Raw genomic sequence first — 16,535 nt, forward strand, 5'->3', positions numbered from 1 at the left:
GAACATTCTAGCCATTAGAATGCAGACTTGTTCAAATTTAGGTCACTGAAAAGTTCTAAAAATATGCCTGTCAAGAGAAAACCTAATGATTTTTTCCAAGATTTTACCTTTTTAGTAATCCGTTTTGTTTTTTAATTTTTTTAAAAAAATATCATGTGAAAGAGGAGCAGGGACAGATGTGTACTAGAATGATTTCATAATCCCTGTCAGAATGCATGTCCTTGTTACCAAGATGTCTTTATTTTACACACAAAATAAACTTCACTTTTAAACTGAGCAGCATCGTTAATTCTGAAAATAGTGTGAAGACCTGTTGTTAATGTTTGTGTATATTTGATTATAGGAGGGTGCCTCATTGTCTATGGCTAAAGGCAGACAGTGAACTTCCAGAAACTATGACTGTCAATTTTTCCTATGTTGGAGTTGACCAATCTAATATTTTAGCTAGTCTTCTATTTGAGGCTGGCAAGCTCCCAATAGCAAACAAAAGCATGAAAGAAAATAGGGATTTATAACAGTGTATACAAATAAAGTGGTCTTATTCTGCAGAGCTTCAAATTTGCAGATATCCACACATCAATTTTCATAAACACCTTAACTCTGAAAGTAGATCATTTCTCCCGTGTAAATCTAAGGCTTCTTTTTCTTGAGGCCGAGAAATTCCAGGTTCCCTCTTGCTATCAGAAATGTACTTTTCTTCATTTTGTATTACCTGCTCAGATTTATGTAAAGATTGTTTTCCAAAATAAAACCCAGATGCATCCCGAGGTAAATTCACAGTAGAAAGATTCAATCAAGCGCCAAATCATTTTTAAAGAGTTATCCTCGTGGATATGCATGGATTATTCCAGCCCCAGCTCTCTGAAATCCTTTGGGTTAAAGTTTGATGACAGTACTCAAAAGCGGATTTCCAAAAATGTTAATTCCCAATGAAACTGCATTTTAAAATGTTCAAAATAATATAAGAGGTGGTTTGGGATTTATTTTCATATTCTCCCCCTGGAAATGTAGCTGAGAATATTTGCTGAGGTAAAAGCTCTCTGAGACTTTCACCTCTAACTCAAAAGAGCCTTTCTAGAATGAATAGGAGTAGAACACAGATCTCACGAGAATAGGATTCCCACAACATTTCTGTCATATTCTGCAGTAAGTGAACAGACTGACTGTGGACCATATTAACTCACGTGACCCTCTTCTGAGCCGCTGTTCATTCCACAAAATCCAGACCTAAGTGCCCGGGACATAGATGCCCTCAGGTAGCATCTCCAGAAGCATAAACAAGCCTAGAGTCTTGTGAGGGTCGGTGGTTAGGGAGGCTGGATCCATGACCAGGTGGCTGAAGGAGGTTTGAACAACTGCACCATTTTCAGTGTAGACCCTGAACCATAAAAGTCTCTTCACAACCACGACAAAGCTTACCAAACTTCCAGAACATTCACAGGACAGACAATGACCACAAGTGCTCTGGCTGGTTTTCGAGACCGCAGATGACCTGTAAATGGGTCAGTTTACCTCACTCCGCAGCTGACAGTGAGTCTCCTGGTCTGAAGAAGCCTGAGCATGTAGGAATCACCTTGGAACTTTTTTTTTTTTTTTTTTTTTTGCGGTACGCGGGCCTCTCACTGCTGTGGCCTCTCCTGTTGCGGAGCACTGGCTCCAGATGCGCAGGCTCAGCGGCCATGGCTCACGGGCCCAGCCGCTCCGCGGCACGTGGGATCTTCCCGGACCGGGGCACGAACCCGCGTCCCCTGCATTGGCAGGCGGACTCTCAACCACTGTGCCACCAGGGAAGCCCCACGTTGGAACTTTTGAAAGCCCTTGACATTCCTAAGGAATGACCATCACAATGACCAAGTACCCATGTTGAGAATGCCACAGTTTCTGTCACTTAACTCATAAAGTTTATTTAATAGTAACATCGGTGACTTTAATGAAAGTGAGTGTGATTTCACGGAACGAAAGAGCAAATTATGGGCTGCTAGGATCCGGCTTCTGCTAAGTGATCATCTTCTAGCTCGTTACCTTTTCATCAGGAGACTCGAGTTCATCTTTTTATGGAAAAAGTAAAAGTTTCCACAGCCCACAGACCTTCCAGGACTAAACCATGAATGCTTAATATAAGCACGTCTGTGATCTATACTTTCTGTGAATCACATCATCTTTCAGGATAGGACTGAAACATTTCTTGATCTGCTGACACTACCCTGCAAAGTACCTTGCACTGGACAAGCATTCCCTAAATGCTTATTATTAAAATGAGAAGTGAATGCATTACATGAATTCATTACTAAAATAATATTCACCATAGTTGCTCTTTGTACCAACCCTCTGGAGTGGCTGAAAGCATGGCAGATATAGCAGGTTTGTACATTCTGAAAAGCCTAGGTCCAGGTAACTCTTCTATTTATTCTAAATTCCTGATACATATGATAGGATTCTACCAGGAAGTATGATTTAATGTCTTTTAATTTATGTCATCATCCAATTCTATTTGAGAATAAAGTACAAGTGTTGATACCAAATAAAGCATCTTAACACTATTTGTATATATCCTGAACAACAGTAACATAATTGAAATGGTGATGGTAATGAATACTTTTAAAATCTGACACTATGAATGCTAAAATACAGTAAAATAAATATTGAATGGGACTGCTGCTAAATGATTTCAAATTTTTTAAACCCAATATTTAAATTAGAAATCACATGTTTATAAATAATTATTATATGTTAATTTACTCACATGCCTCATCATGAGAGAAACTAATAGTTTTAAAAAACCTTTATATTTCTTTCATATAGTGATTTTCTGGACATTATATCTCACACCCAAAAGCACATATTCATTTTTAAAAATTGAACAATAATAATACTGCCATGTCATTACCTCAATTGTGAAAATGTTATTATAAACTTAAGGATTTCTTGGGGACTTCCCTGGCTGTCCAGCGGGTAAGACTTCCACGCTCCCAATGCAGAGGACCCGGGTTTAATCCCTGGTCCAGGAACTAGATCCCACATGCATGCCGCAACTAAGAAGTCCTCATGCCACAACTAAGAGTCCACATGCCACAACTAAAGATCCTGCATGCCGCAACGAAGACCTGTCATAGCCAAATTAAATAAATAAAATAAATACTTTTTTTAAAGTAAGGATTTTTAAAACAGTGCCATGAAACAATTTATAATATATTTCAGTGGTACCTATAGGTCCGTGGGAATTGCACATATTTTAGATATCCAGTGTAGTTAATTACTCAATATTTGAGACACGTAGGTGTCTCATTCCTTTTCTAAAACAGTGTCGCTTTTTCCTTTCTCGACTATTTGCTATCCAAACAAGGAAGGAAGGAACAAGGAGGATGAACCCTTAGGTAGCCAGTGGGAGTCCTTCTCAGGGCAGGTTTCCAAAGTAAGGGTACAGTTGCCTCAGCTCCACAAAAGATGAGCAGGGAGACAGGTGGAGTGGGAGAAAAGATGCCTTGACGGAGATGCCTAAAAGCCCAGGAAGAACCAAGCAAAGCAAAGAGGTGCGGAAGGAAAGAGGCGAGTGGGGCTGCAGGTGAGGTGAGACAGGTGAGGCGAGGCTTGGGGTCAGCCCAGAAAAATCCAGGGGAACCTAGCTGCTGCTCCTGAATTCAGCTTACTTGCTGGGGCTCAGGCTGCCTCTGCCAGGCAAGGGTAGAGGTTATATTTTATAGGGGAAAGACTTGGAATGGAATTATTTATAGGATTTTTGTGATCACTTAATTTATATTATTCTTATTGCCTATTTTCCTATATTACTATCAGCCGAATGTAGCAACTCATTACGTGTTTATTTACTTTGTCTTTATTTTGGCTGTGCCTAATTTGTGGGTACATTTAAATATTTGTCATCATATTATAAGTATATTTTTACCTAATATAGTTTAAACGATACTAGCCTTAACATTCTGATTACAGTATCAGAGGCATCACCAATATTGAGTGTGGTGATTTCCTTGTGGATCCTCACATATGCTCTCTTTTCCATCCATCCAGGCCCATCCAAACTGGGCTATGTGCCTGGGGTCCTGAGCAGCCCTTCTGTACTTCTCATTGGGGCTTGACGCTTTAACAGGCAGATAAATGATAATTTCCCCCAACGTCTTTCAATTTCATCCCCTCAGTTTTGTAGTTTTGTACCTAACTAACATTTTCAATGCTTCTTACATTTGGATTACACTTATATCCTAATTTCTAGCACTGATCCAGATTCTTTCTTGTATTTTCTTCATTATTTTTTTCATGTCTGAAAAGCCAAGTGTTTTAGATTTTGTACAAGTCATTATCCTGCCCTTGTTACAAACCTCCTAACTTGGTAGTCTCCCAGCCTGGTACTTACTCTTTTTATGCCTGGATCCCTTTCTACCTCTTTCAAGTTCCCCCAGAACAGCTATTCTGTCTCTGAATTGCACCAGGTTTGTTTCTGAGACACAGAAACTTACTAGTACAATTACCTTCCTATTTCAACAGGTCCTCTAGCTACATTCTTTTAGGCAGTTAGAAGGAAGAGGAAAGGTTCTTCCTGAGTCTTCAGGGCCTTAAAAATCAGCGTAAATTAATCTACATGCTTAAGAGAGACTATCTGGGGCGGCACATTTTGCTTCCCTACAGTGGGTTCAGCCACTATGACCAACAGGATGGAGAGTCCTCAAAAAATTAAAAAGAACACTAATACATAATCCATCAATCCTACGTTTGGGTATATATCCAAGAGAAATGAAAACAGGATATGGAAAAGGTATCTGCACTCCCATGTTCATCGCAGCAGTATTTACAATAGCCAAGATATGGAAGTAACCTAAGTGTCTGTCAAGGGATGAAAGCAGATGGGAGACATACACACACACACACACACACACACAGAATGGAATATTACTGGAGGAAATACTGCCATTTGCAACATCCTGAATGGACCTTGAGAGTTTTATACTTAGTGAGATAAGTCAGACAGAAAGCCAAATACCTACTGTATGATATCACTTCTATGTGGAATCTCAAAAAGCTGAACTCATAGAAATAGAGAGTAGAATGGTTACCAGAGGCTGGTGGGGTGGCGGGGGGGGGCAGGGAATCGGGAAATTGTTGTTAAAGGGTATAAACTTGCAACTAGATGATGAATATGTTCTGGAGATCTAATGTACAGCACAGCGATTACAGTCAACAGTACTGTATCATGTACTGTAAAGTCGCCAAGGCTAGATCTTAAATGTTCCCACCACATGCAGAAAAAAGGATATGATACCTATGTGACCTGACAATAGTGTAAGCTACAGTTGAGGTAGTAATTCTGTTGCAACATACAAATGTATCAAATTAACAGATTGTGCATCTTAAACTTACACAATGGTATATGTAAATTATATAACAATAAAAATTTAAATACAAAAGAAAAAAAGATGGAGCTTAGAGTGGGGAATCAGAAAACCTGGATTCAAAGTGTGACTTTGTTACTTTTAAATGTGAACCATTAAGTCCCTTAACTACTTTCATCTCAGTTCCTTTGTATGCCAAATGATTACACCAACATCGCTCATAAAGGTATTATAAAAACGATTGAAGAAGCATATGTAAAGTAATACTTTCAAGTATAAATGTTTAACTCTAAAGTGACACGTACTATGTGATGGTCAGCTTGTGTTTCTAAGTAACACGATTGTATTACTGTTTATATATTGTGAATCTCTCCAGCCCAAGACCACCAGGAGCACACTTGTACCTGGATGCAAGTTGGATGTGCTGCTCATGGCAGAGGGAGGATACACAGGACCTGACAGGAAGCATCCTTTCTAACACCCTCAGTAGGTATTACCTTAGAAGGAGGGTAGACGAAAGCGCAGCTGAAAGAAGCTGCATTTCATTGCTCAAGAAGCAGTGGTCTTTCACAGGAGCCAGAATAGAGGGGTGTTTGGCCATTTTTGTGGCTTAGAGAGCAGCACGTATGACTGTCGATCTTCAGCCACGATTGTGCAGCGTTCTTGTTTTTGTCTTGTCCATCACAGAGTGATCTTGTCTGATGCAGATGTTTTGTAAAATTGTTTCTGTTCAACAGGAGAACACCAGGTTCTGGCTGTGAGTACCACCAGACCAGCTGCTGGAGGTCAAGGTCTGCTTTTCTCCTTCCTGAAGTAAATGTGTGTACGTGCACACATGTATATAATATACATATATCTAGAAGCTCAGTGTCAAATTCAAATTCTGTAAAACTGAATAAATTAAATTCTCAACATATTTTCATTAATGGAGATGAAATCCTTTCCATTAAGAAAATTCAAGCCAACTCTTTATAATTTGGGAAATTATAGACTTCCTTTCTTTTTTATATACTTCCTTTCTTCTTTTATTTAGCTTTAAGATTAAAGCTCTATAATATGGAACCAAAAAATGTGTAATTGTCAGATAGCTACAAGTGATGTGAAAAGTATAACCAAGTGTTAAAAAATTAAGCAAAAAATGATAACTTTCTTCCAAAAGGGAGAACACTTAAAACTTTTTTGAGGTGAAAAATGTAAATAAACAAAATGTATATGGATGTTTTGCTGGGTTCTAGGTTTGACTATGTCTTGAGCTACCCTGTCCGCCACTGCCAGCAAGAATGAAAAATTATATTTGTGCGGCAAAGAAGAAATAATTATTATTTCCAAAACATAGTCATTCCAGTATGTATAGCCCTCAACGATGCTGCTGAAGACAACACAACAAATCATCCTCATTCTCAGCCATGCTTGTGTTTTGCATGGAACTATCTATGCCAAATGGTCATTTTTCTCACATTTATTCTGTTAACAGGATAAATGCCAACGTTTGTCAACATCTTGTAAATGATGCGTCTTAATGAGGCAAGCTACTGTTTCACTCCTCCGAGGAATTTCATAGCAGAATAAGCAAAATATCAGGTTAAAGCAAGTGGGAGGAGATCCCAGAGAGCAAACCTTTCCTATGAACGTATATTCCTTGAGGTTTTGCTTAGAGTGTGTTCTAGGATCCAGGCCAATTTGGCCTAAACCTTTATACAACATTTTAATTATATTTTTAACAAATCCTGCAAAATGAGGTTCACATGTTGATTCAGCCAAAAAAAAAAAAAAGCAGTATCTACAAGCTGAACAGAATGCAAGAGAGAGGGAGTGATTAGCGATGTTGCCAAAAACCAATGAATACAGCGTTTTTATAATATCGTGCCCCATTCCGTTCATATTGGGTAGATATAAAGACTGGTGGGGGCTACATCCTTGTTCTAGAATAAATGAACCAATAAGTTTTTATTTTACACATGTGTACTTGACTCGGAAGTAGAAAACGTGGCATTTACAAAAACACGTTTAACCTCCTGAGGATGTAAGGCCAGACAAATGTTAAAGATAATGCGCAGCCTTGCCCAGGTGCGGAAGTCAACACAAGATTATAGTTAAAGCCATAGGTTTGGGGTCAGAAATATTAAGTCTCTGCGTTTAGGTCCTGACTCCAGTGACGGCAAACTAAATACAAACTGAATACACTTGGGCAAAGCACTTTATTTCCCTTAATCTCAGTCTCCTGATCTGTAGAATAGAGATAATAATGCCTACTATATGAGACTATTACAATAATTAAATGTGATAATATACATAGAACAGTGCTCATTAAGAAGCAGCTATTGTCACCATGGTATCTGCTAATGAAATTGAAAATTGCTAATCCCTGTCATTAAACGTAAACAGTGGTGGCTGGCTACTAACAGTTCTGTAAAATAACACGCGTCTTATTGCATTTAGGTCTGTGGGTTGGAGGGAATGGGAGCTTCCTATGCGAACCTAGACTCCTTTACAAAGTAACGAGTAAGGACTTCAACATCTTTATCCGCTATTCAACCCTCGGAAGTGTTTCCTACTCAAATACCTGATCTGCAGATAAGGAAAGGTTTGGCAATGGGATTGGCAACAGTGACCAAATCTTTACCATCACTATGATTATGTGAGAGTCAAGGTGACAGCTGCAGCTCTGGGCATTTTGTCCAAACCCCAGGCAAGAGGCAGCAGCATGGCTACTATATGAGGAAACCAAGACTTTCACGGAAATCACAAGCACATTTCCACTTACTTACATATCACGCGGCCACTCCTAATTTGTGTTTGCTTGGTTCCCTTTTGTTTTAAGTTGGACATTTGCAACTACAAACAGAACCAGGGCTCTGCTAGTAAGGAAATTAGATTACCTAAAAGATAGTTCATGAGATCACACTATGTGCAGTGGATAAGTGGTGAAAGGAAGGTTGTCAGTGGAAGGGAGAACAGGGCCGAGAGAGCCAGAGACAGAGAGAGAGTTGGAAACCAGTGGGGCTAAGGAAATTTATATTTTTATCCTAAGTGTTATGGGGAACCACAGGAATGGATAGATAGATGTATGCTTTAGGAACATCACAGTGTGAAAAACTGGACTGGAGTGTACAGTGGGGTGTGTGGCAATCCCTTCACTCTGCTGAACATGTTAAGGCAGGTCATGGCTTAAGTTTTGGGCATATGGAATGTGAAGGACTTTTTAGGTCATCCAAGTAGAGGTGTTCAACAGCAGTTTGGATAAAGAGGTCTAAAGGCCAGAAGAAAGATTTGGCCCATAGACAGAGGGTTGGCAATATTTAGCATAGAGAGAACCAAAGCCATGAGCACAGATGAGATTGTAGGAGGAGAACGAATAAATTCTGAAAGATGAGTGGAACGAAGACCATCTACTCAGAGAGACATTTGAAAACCAGGGAGAAGGTTTGAATGATTTGCTTTGCAGAAAGAGTTGTTATAATTATAATGGAGCAGCAATGTATTGAGGTATTGAGGACCTGAGGTGCCAGTTACCCAATAAAGCCTTTTACAAGCATCCTTTCATTCCAAACTTAGAGCATCCATGTGAAGTACATACTTTTATTGGGGATTTAGAAGAAAGGAGACTGAAGCTTAACTACATCAAGAAACTTGCCAATTAGGTAGAGATGGATCTAATATCTAACAGGTGTGTGTTTGTTTTTTATTTCAGGAATAGTACTTTTATCCATTATAAGCCAGTTAGAATAGAATGAAAGGAAGAGCTGACCAAGGGAAGATAGAAGGATTCTGAGCAATAGCTGGACACCTTGACTAGAACATCGAATTCTGCTTAGTTGCATAGTCCCCTTAAGGTGGTACAAGATTAATTACATGAACACACCAACTGTTCTATAAGACCTGACATGTGAGAGATTATCCCCTGATCCAATCAGTCATCAAATCCTATTTCTTTTCCTTCAGAAGGGTTGTAGTATATAACAGGAAACACATGTTGAGACATTTCTGCTATGTTCCCTGGAAAGTAGGCTTGAAAGCATTGTTCAGCAAAGGAAAAAAATGGGGTCCACATAGGGTGGGAAATAAAAACCAGCATCGAAGGTGATCAGACAGTGTGAACGAGAAGTGCACTCAGAAACCCAGACCAAGACTTGGAGCCAGAGTCATTCATTTGTTCACTTAGATAAAATCAGTTGGTACCCATGGTGTGCAAGGCAATGGATTAGGCCATGAAGAGAGGAAATGACGGTGGATGGACAGGATCTTATCTCAATGAACCTACGCTACTGGGGAGGTAAAAGCCATGAGCCATGTCCCTAAAGCATGAGAGGACTCAGAAAGACGGTTGATCATGTCTTTCTAGAAAACATGTTGAATGGCCATAGTGAGCCATCTATTTTTTCCAAGCATTAGCTTTATTCACACACACACATACACACACACACAAAGACACACACACACACACACACACACACACAGAATCCAAATGGTTGGTTTGTATAACATGATGAAGAAAATAACCTATTTTCTTTAGTGTTCAATTTTATACTCCCATCTTGGAATTAATCCCTCATTTTTGATTCCTCACAGAATCACTCACCTTAATCACTATGTATGACTCTAAATGATTTGTAACTATTTCAGAAAACTGTTTCTGTCATCCAAGAGTCCCTCTCGTCCTATGTGAGAGTAATTAAGGAATGTGCTGAGGTTCTGACAGTGAACATGCGGTACCAAACTTTGAAAGCATCCTTGACCTTCCAAAGCAAAGTTTTTGGAACATACAACACATATTCGAAGTCCAAGGTGGTCTTTTTATTTTCTGAACTGGCCACACAACATTGCTATTTTGAGAGCAGAGGCCACAACTCTTCAGTAATGGATGTTATATTTTCTTTCTGGAAAGTCTTGTGATTACCGAACAGGAACAGGAGGATTGCTAGTAGGAGCTCCCTGAGTGGGAAAAGAGGAAGAAGAGGGAATAAGACATGAAAATGAGCAGAGTGTGGGGCGAGGCTGGCAGCTTGGGCCCCTGAGCAATGGGGAGATGGACCAGCAGGCCTCCTCCCAGGAGCCGCCTGGTTGGTGTCAGGATCTGGGGGAGAACACGCAGGTAACTCCTTTTGAGTTACCTGCTTGGTAGAATCTTTGGGCAGGATTGTTGAAGAGGACGTTTTAGGTAATCAATGGATGCCTCTCCTCCTGTCTCACCTCCCAGTCACTCCAAGGACACAAAGCATCAAACACTATGTTAAGGTAAAGAATCAGGAAGTACTTTAATTACATCACATATTAATATGGAATGTGCTTTCTGAACTAATTTCTTGATAAACTGTGTGTGTGTGTGAAGGAGAGCAATGGCAGAGGTTTAAATTTAATAGGGGTCAACTCAAAACCAATTTTGGCCTGAAGTTGGAAAATTAGAAAATGCAGAAGTAGAAAGAATTAAATAAACAGCATGTAATAAAAAATGTGGGGCTTACCTGGTGGCGCAGTGGTTGAGAGTCAGCCTGCCGATGCAGGGGACACGGGTTCGTACCCCGGTCCGGGAAGATCCCACATGCCACGGAGCGCCTGGGCCCGTGAGCCATGGCCGCTGAAGTTGGAAAATTAGAAAATGCAGAAGTAGAAAGAATTAAATAAACAGCATGTAATAAAAAATGTGGGGCTTACCTGGTGGCGCAGTGGTTGAGAGTCAGCCTGCCGATGCAGGGGACACGGGTTCGTACCCCGGTCCGGGAAGATCCCACATGCCGCGGAGCGCCTGGGCCCGTGAGCCATGGCCGCTGAGCCTGCACGTCCGGAGCCTGTGCTCCGCAACGGGAGAGGCCACAACAGTGAGAGGCCCGCGTACTGCAAAAAAAAAAAAAAAAAAATGTGGACGTTCCCCATGAAAATATATACACTTTCTTTCCTATTAATTAGTTACTGTCTGGATCTTAAATCCCAACTTTAAGATAAAGTCAGAAATAAGAAAGTTACACTGATATTACCAAACAAAGCCTACTGGCTAGAAGGCAAATATGTACTCATCCCAGAGGTCCATATAAATAGACAGAAAGAGAACGGGTGACTCAAGCATGATTTTATCCTTGCTGCCTCCAAGGCATCCAAGGTTATTATTAAACATCTCAGGGACAGGGTTGGAATTAAACAAATTGTCTCTAGGAATCTTTTTTAAAATTATTTATACATTTGAAGTTTGTTATCTAAAGAGAACACCTAATACAGATGATAATATTGACACAATCCTGATTATTCCTACGGGACAGTACATAAATTCAGAGCTTAGCTTGTTTTCCTCTTTTTCAAGAAATATTATTTCTATGTATGTGTGCTATTATAAAGAGTAGGAGGATACTGGAGAATGAAAGCATTAACCCTGTAGCAAAGTAAAGACACACACTGATTAAAGGAAGTAGAAGAGGTTTAATATGAGAAAGAGATACTAAGATGTTAGCCAAAAAAAAGTAAGCCTGACATCAAGTGCTGGTGCAGCTGTAGCTATACAAGACTCTCAAACACATTTAACGGGATTATAATTTCGTGCAGCCATTCTGGAGGGCATTTTGGCAGAATCAGGTATAACTGAAAAGGTGCATGTCCAGAAATCCCACACTTCCACAACAAGCATCCAGAGAATGAGGTAATTAGGTCAATAATCAAACCCTATCAGGTACGCTTCTCTTCCTGATCAGTGTTCGGGGAAAATTTCAGAGGAAGGACACTCTCTGTGCAATTCCGAATGCCATTACACCACATTAGACGTAGTGTGGCGTCACAGTTGCCATCTTGATTGCAGACTTAGATATAGGTTCTTTTCCTGGCTCTGGCATTGAACTAACTGCTGCTTGACATTGTGTAAATTATCTAATTTTTCTGTCTTAATTTCCTCGTCTGCAGCGTGTCAGCAATAGTAATATCCACTTCATAGACTTATTAAAAGGATTATTTAAGAAAACGTATGTAAAGCACTTAGGAAAGTTCCTAGACAGAGTAAGTGTTCAGTATATAGAGTTCTATAGATATAGCAATTGCAACTGTCAGTATACAGGCTTTTTTCAGACAAGCTGCTTAAGCATGTTGCCTATTAATTTTTTAATAGCATAAGCTATTGTCTTTAGAAGGCAAAGTCACCCTGAGGTTTTGGGCCACCCTCAGGAGTAAGGCATGGCTGCTGAGGGAAGCAGCAGTGTCGAAAGACAACGTCCTCAGCCACATGGACAGACAGTACTCAGCTGAAGACTAGGAGATCGCCACGGCGTCTATAACGCTGGCAACTGCTGACGTGTTTGGACTTTAGCCCCACAGATACCCAGAGGGAAGCTTAAGGGTTACAGAGTTTCTCCTTCACCACTGCACACAACTCCTGAAGGAAGAGTCTAAAGTCAGCCAATAGGAAAGTGGAGATGATGATGGTGATGACGATGATGACAGGTCATACTATGTGGCAGGCACTGTTCCCAGAAATTGACTATATTCTCCCTCATTAACCCCACAGCAATCTTTCGAGGTAGGTACTATTCTTATCCTCACTTTAAAGATGGGGTTATGGGAGGGACACTGAAAAGAAATAAATTGCTCACAGTAACACAGTTAGTAAACAGTGGAACCAGCGTGTGCACTTAGATGGACTGGTTTCCAAGGTTCCTGGCTCTTAACCACCAGCAATGGGTCTGAAATCAAGAACCTAAATAGAAGGCTAAAGGCATGGATCCTTTCCCAGAACCCATTACCCCATCTGCCAGATAGATCTTGGGAAAGAGTCGTTAAGCTACGTGGTAGAAGCTGGTTGTATTGAGTCTAAGCTGTGTTTGAGTGAGGCCATTTTTAAGTATTAGTGTTCAGCTGGTGCAAAGTGTGCAAATCAATGTTATAGTAGTTTAAGCTTGAGCTTAACAGGAAAATATTATTCTGATACTGCTGTTCTCTAAGAGAGAGTAGTCTTTCTCCATTCTTTTATATGCACAAAATAATAATCATCATTTTAGAAAGCTGAGCGTGCAGAAGCTAAACCTACAGTTTATTTCTTTTTTAAGTAATCACTTTAAGTAGGCTCTTGCAGACCACTTAGCCAAGGGGAGGTCCTAACACACTGACATTATTGATAATGTGCTCGTCTATTCTTGACTGATTTCTTGTGTTGCTCTGTGCCCCCAACTGCTGCTATGAGCGTGCAATTTCCATTGACTTTGTAGAATTGCAAGTTGGTTGGCTTCTTGGAAGTAGAGAGGGAAAAGGCTAGAAACAGATCCTTGGCTGACACAGAAAGAAAAGAATGCTGCAAATTTGATGAATAATAACAGTCCTGTTTGGATGAAGCTGCCAGAAAATAGAAGCAAACAATCTTAAGATGGGTCAAGGCTACTTTCTACAGAGAATGGCATGTAATGCTATCTGATGAGGGGAATGCATTTGTTTCTTTTCTCTCGTGCCTGCTAAGTTCTGTAGGATTGCAGGGGTTGGAAGAATAGGCAAGTTACAGATATGCAAGCTGAATGGCACCAGGAAGGGGGCACTGCACAATTCCACAGGTTAGGATGTAGATTCTTTGGCCAAAAGCAGACCGTTTGCAACTGTGTATGCTTGCAAGGGAAATAATGGCTTTCCATTAGTCAGTATGAGGAACCCTGACAATATATGTTTGAAAGGCTTTTTTTAAAAAAAATACACTGGGATTATTTGTTAGGTTGAAACACTTAGAAAATCACTTTTAGTAATGTGGCATGGAGAAAATTAATGTGTGTTCTTGTCCCTGTGCCATGTTTCTGATTTTTCTTTTTCTGTCTACGTGAGGAAAACCCAGCATTAATGTCCTGATGCTTAGATGTTTAGGCATGGGGAGAAGGGAGTCCCAGAAGCCGGAGGAATATGGGTTTCAAACCCGTAAGATATTGAGCACGCACTGGACCGAATGATACTATTTAGATCAAGAGTGAACAGCATTAGTGGTTCATATCCTTTTTTTCTCAAAGTGTCAGCGCTTTTTTTATTGATTGACCAGAAAGTTAACCTTTATTTACATTTATCATAAATATATGATAAATTTTTAAGTTAAATTTGTGAAAGGTTTGGTGTAAAGAAATGCTTACTTTTTAATCAAATAGATTAATAATTTTCTATATAATTTGGGTCATCAGTTTCATACTTAGAAATCCTTTGCTCATTCTAAAAATGGTTAGACCATTGTTCTTTCTTCGCAGTTTTAGTGCTAGTGATATTGATGGTGATGCTTTCATATTTTACACTCAATCCTTCAATGTGTCTGAAATTCTATCCTCAACCATGCTTATTTAAAACTAAGATATTTAGATCACATTAAAAAATATATACTTGTTGAATTCAGTTAGGAAGAGTGTTGATCCCGTTTTTCATGACTACCATCACCAACTTCAATCCAGGTAATATGCTTTTAAAAAATAAAACACACACAATCTGCACTGTTAAGTATTTTTCCTGAGAGAGCCTTTAAACTTTTCAGACATTCTGTAAGAAACCCAGTCTCTTTTAAACCCCAGAGAAATAACACAGAGCACTTAAAGATTACAATTATTATGTGATATGTTATTACCAACATTTTTCGCCAGGTAGCTGTAGTTTTAAAAAACAAAACAGTGCTGAATGTTGGTTGTATTAGTGCTATTTTGTGAGCTAGCCTCTGCACCCTTAAGATAAATTCTCAACTCTTGTCTGCCAGGCCACTGAGTACATTGTTGGTATCACCACTAACAACTAAAACAATAGCTCCTGCAATCAGAACAGTCCGGTACCCAGATTGCAAGCTCCCCCACTCCCATATGCAATATTACACACAGAAGTAAGCACAGCCTCTGTCTTCGACAAGAATTGAATGAGCACAAGAAAAAGAAAAGATAGCAGAGAGTAAGAGCGACATTAGGCTTTCCCAGGTTCTAAAATAAAAGTCTCAAAACCTGTCCCTCACCTTAAGCTACCTCTTCCTGCACAGGAGAGGAATTAGATGTTTTACTGAGAAAGGAAGTTTAAATTATAGAAAAATCACTGTCATTCCTGTCATTGATGTCATTAGGACCATCAATGGTCCTAATGGGGAATTGCTTATTCTAAGAATGTGGTTCACTCCGCTTTTACATGAAACCCTTAATAAAGTATGGCTGTAACTTCTTTGAGGGAAGTCAACTGGGCCCACGCTGTCTATAATTACACCCTAAAATATCCTATTACATTCAGAAAAAAGATTTAAATCCATACGAATAAAAAGTAGTCAGATGGGAATGACCTGAGGCTGTCCATCACATAATCCACAGAAAGAAATCAAAAGTTTTACAGAGAAATCTCACATATAGCATTTGTGGATTACTGGACACATTTGTTCTTAAGTTAATTATATATTAAAATATACCTAGTTCTCTCTCACCAGTATGGATTTATCTATTCTCAACAAACGGTTTAGCTGTCAAAAATAAATGTTGCCATTAATTTTAAACAAAAGACGAAAGGGAATTTTGGTGAGTATTACTGTAACACCAAGAGCAATTATTATGTACCAGACTTTGGACTAGAACAGGTGTCCCCAACCCCCAGGCTGTGGACCAGTACCGGCCCATGGCCTGTGAAGAACCAGGCTGCACAGCAGGAGGTGAGTGGCAGGCTTGAGCAAAGCTTCATCTGCCGCTCCCCATTGCTCCCCATTGCTCATATTACCGCCTGAACCATATCCCCTCCCCAACCTCCGTCCATGAAAAACTTGTCTTCCAGGAAACCGGTCCCTGGTGCCAAAAATGTTGGGGACCGCTGGTCTAGAAGATTCCTTTCCACCTCTGGATATCTACCAGCACACCAGGTGTGCAGCTTTCCTTACACGATTCTTCCATGACAATGCTCATCACTCTGGAGTGTGAAAACACTCTGTGTTTATCTTCTCATTGTATTGAACACATGTGACTAGTGTGTGGATGAGTTAGTAAATCTCAGATATCGGTTTCCTGTGCTTTCGCGATAGAAAGCAGCCAATCCTGGAATTAAGTCATTTCTAAAGGCTCTTTGAAGACAGTCACTTTGTGAAAGAGGTGAATGGCTATGGCAGATGATATGACAATAGCCCGCAGCATCAGCACGAAGTTCCAGAATGGAATTGTCCTCACGTGAAATAGCCATAGAAGAGAATCATTTGTCTCCCTAGTCATTAATGCGCAGAGGCACACCAGCTGAGGAAACCGCAGCAAACTGTTAGGAGGC

The sequence above is a fragment of the Lagenorhynchus albirostris genome, chromosome 13, assembly GCF_949774975.1.
Source record: "Lagenorhynchus albirostris chromosome 13, mLagAlb1.1, whole genome shotgun sequence".
Lineage (NCBI taxonomy): Eukaryota > Metazoa > Chordata > Mammalia > Artiodactyla > Delphinidae > Lagenorhynchus > Lagenorhynchus albirostris.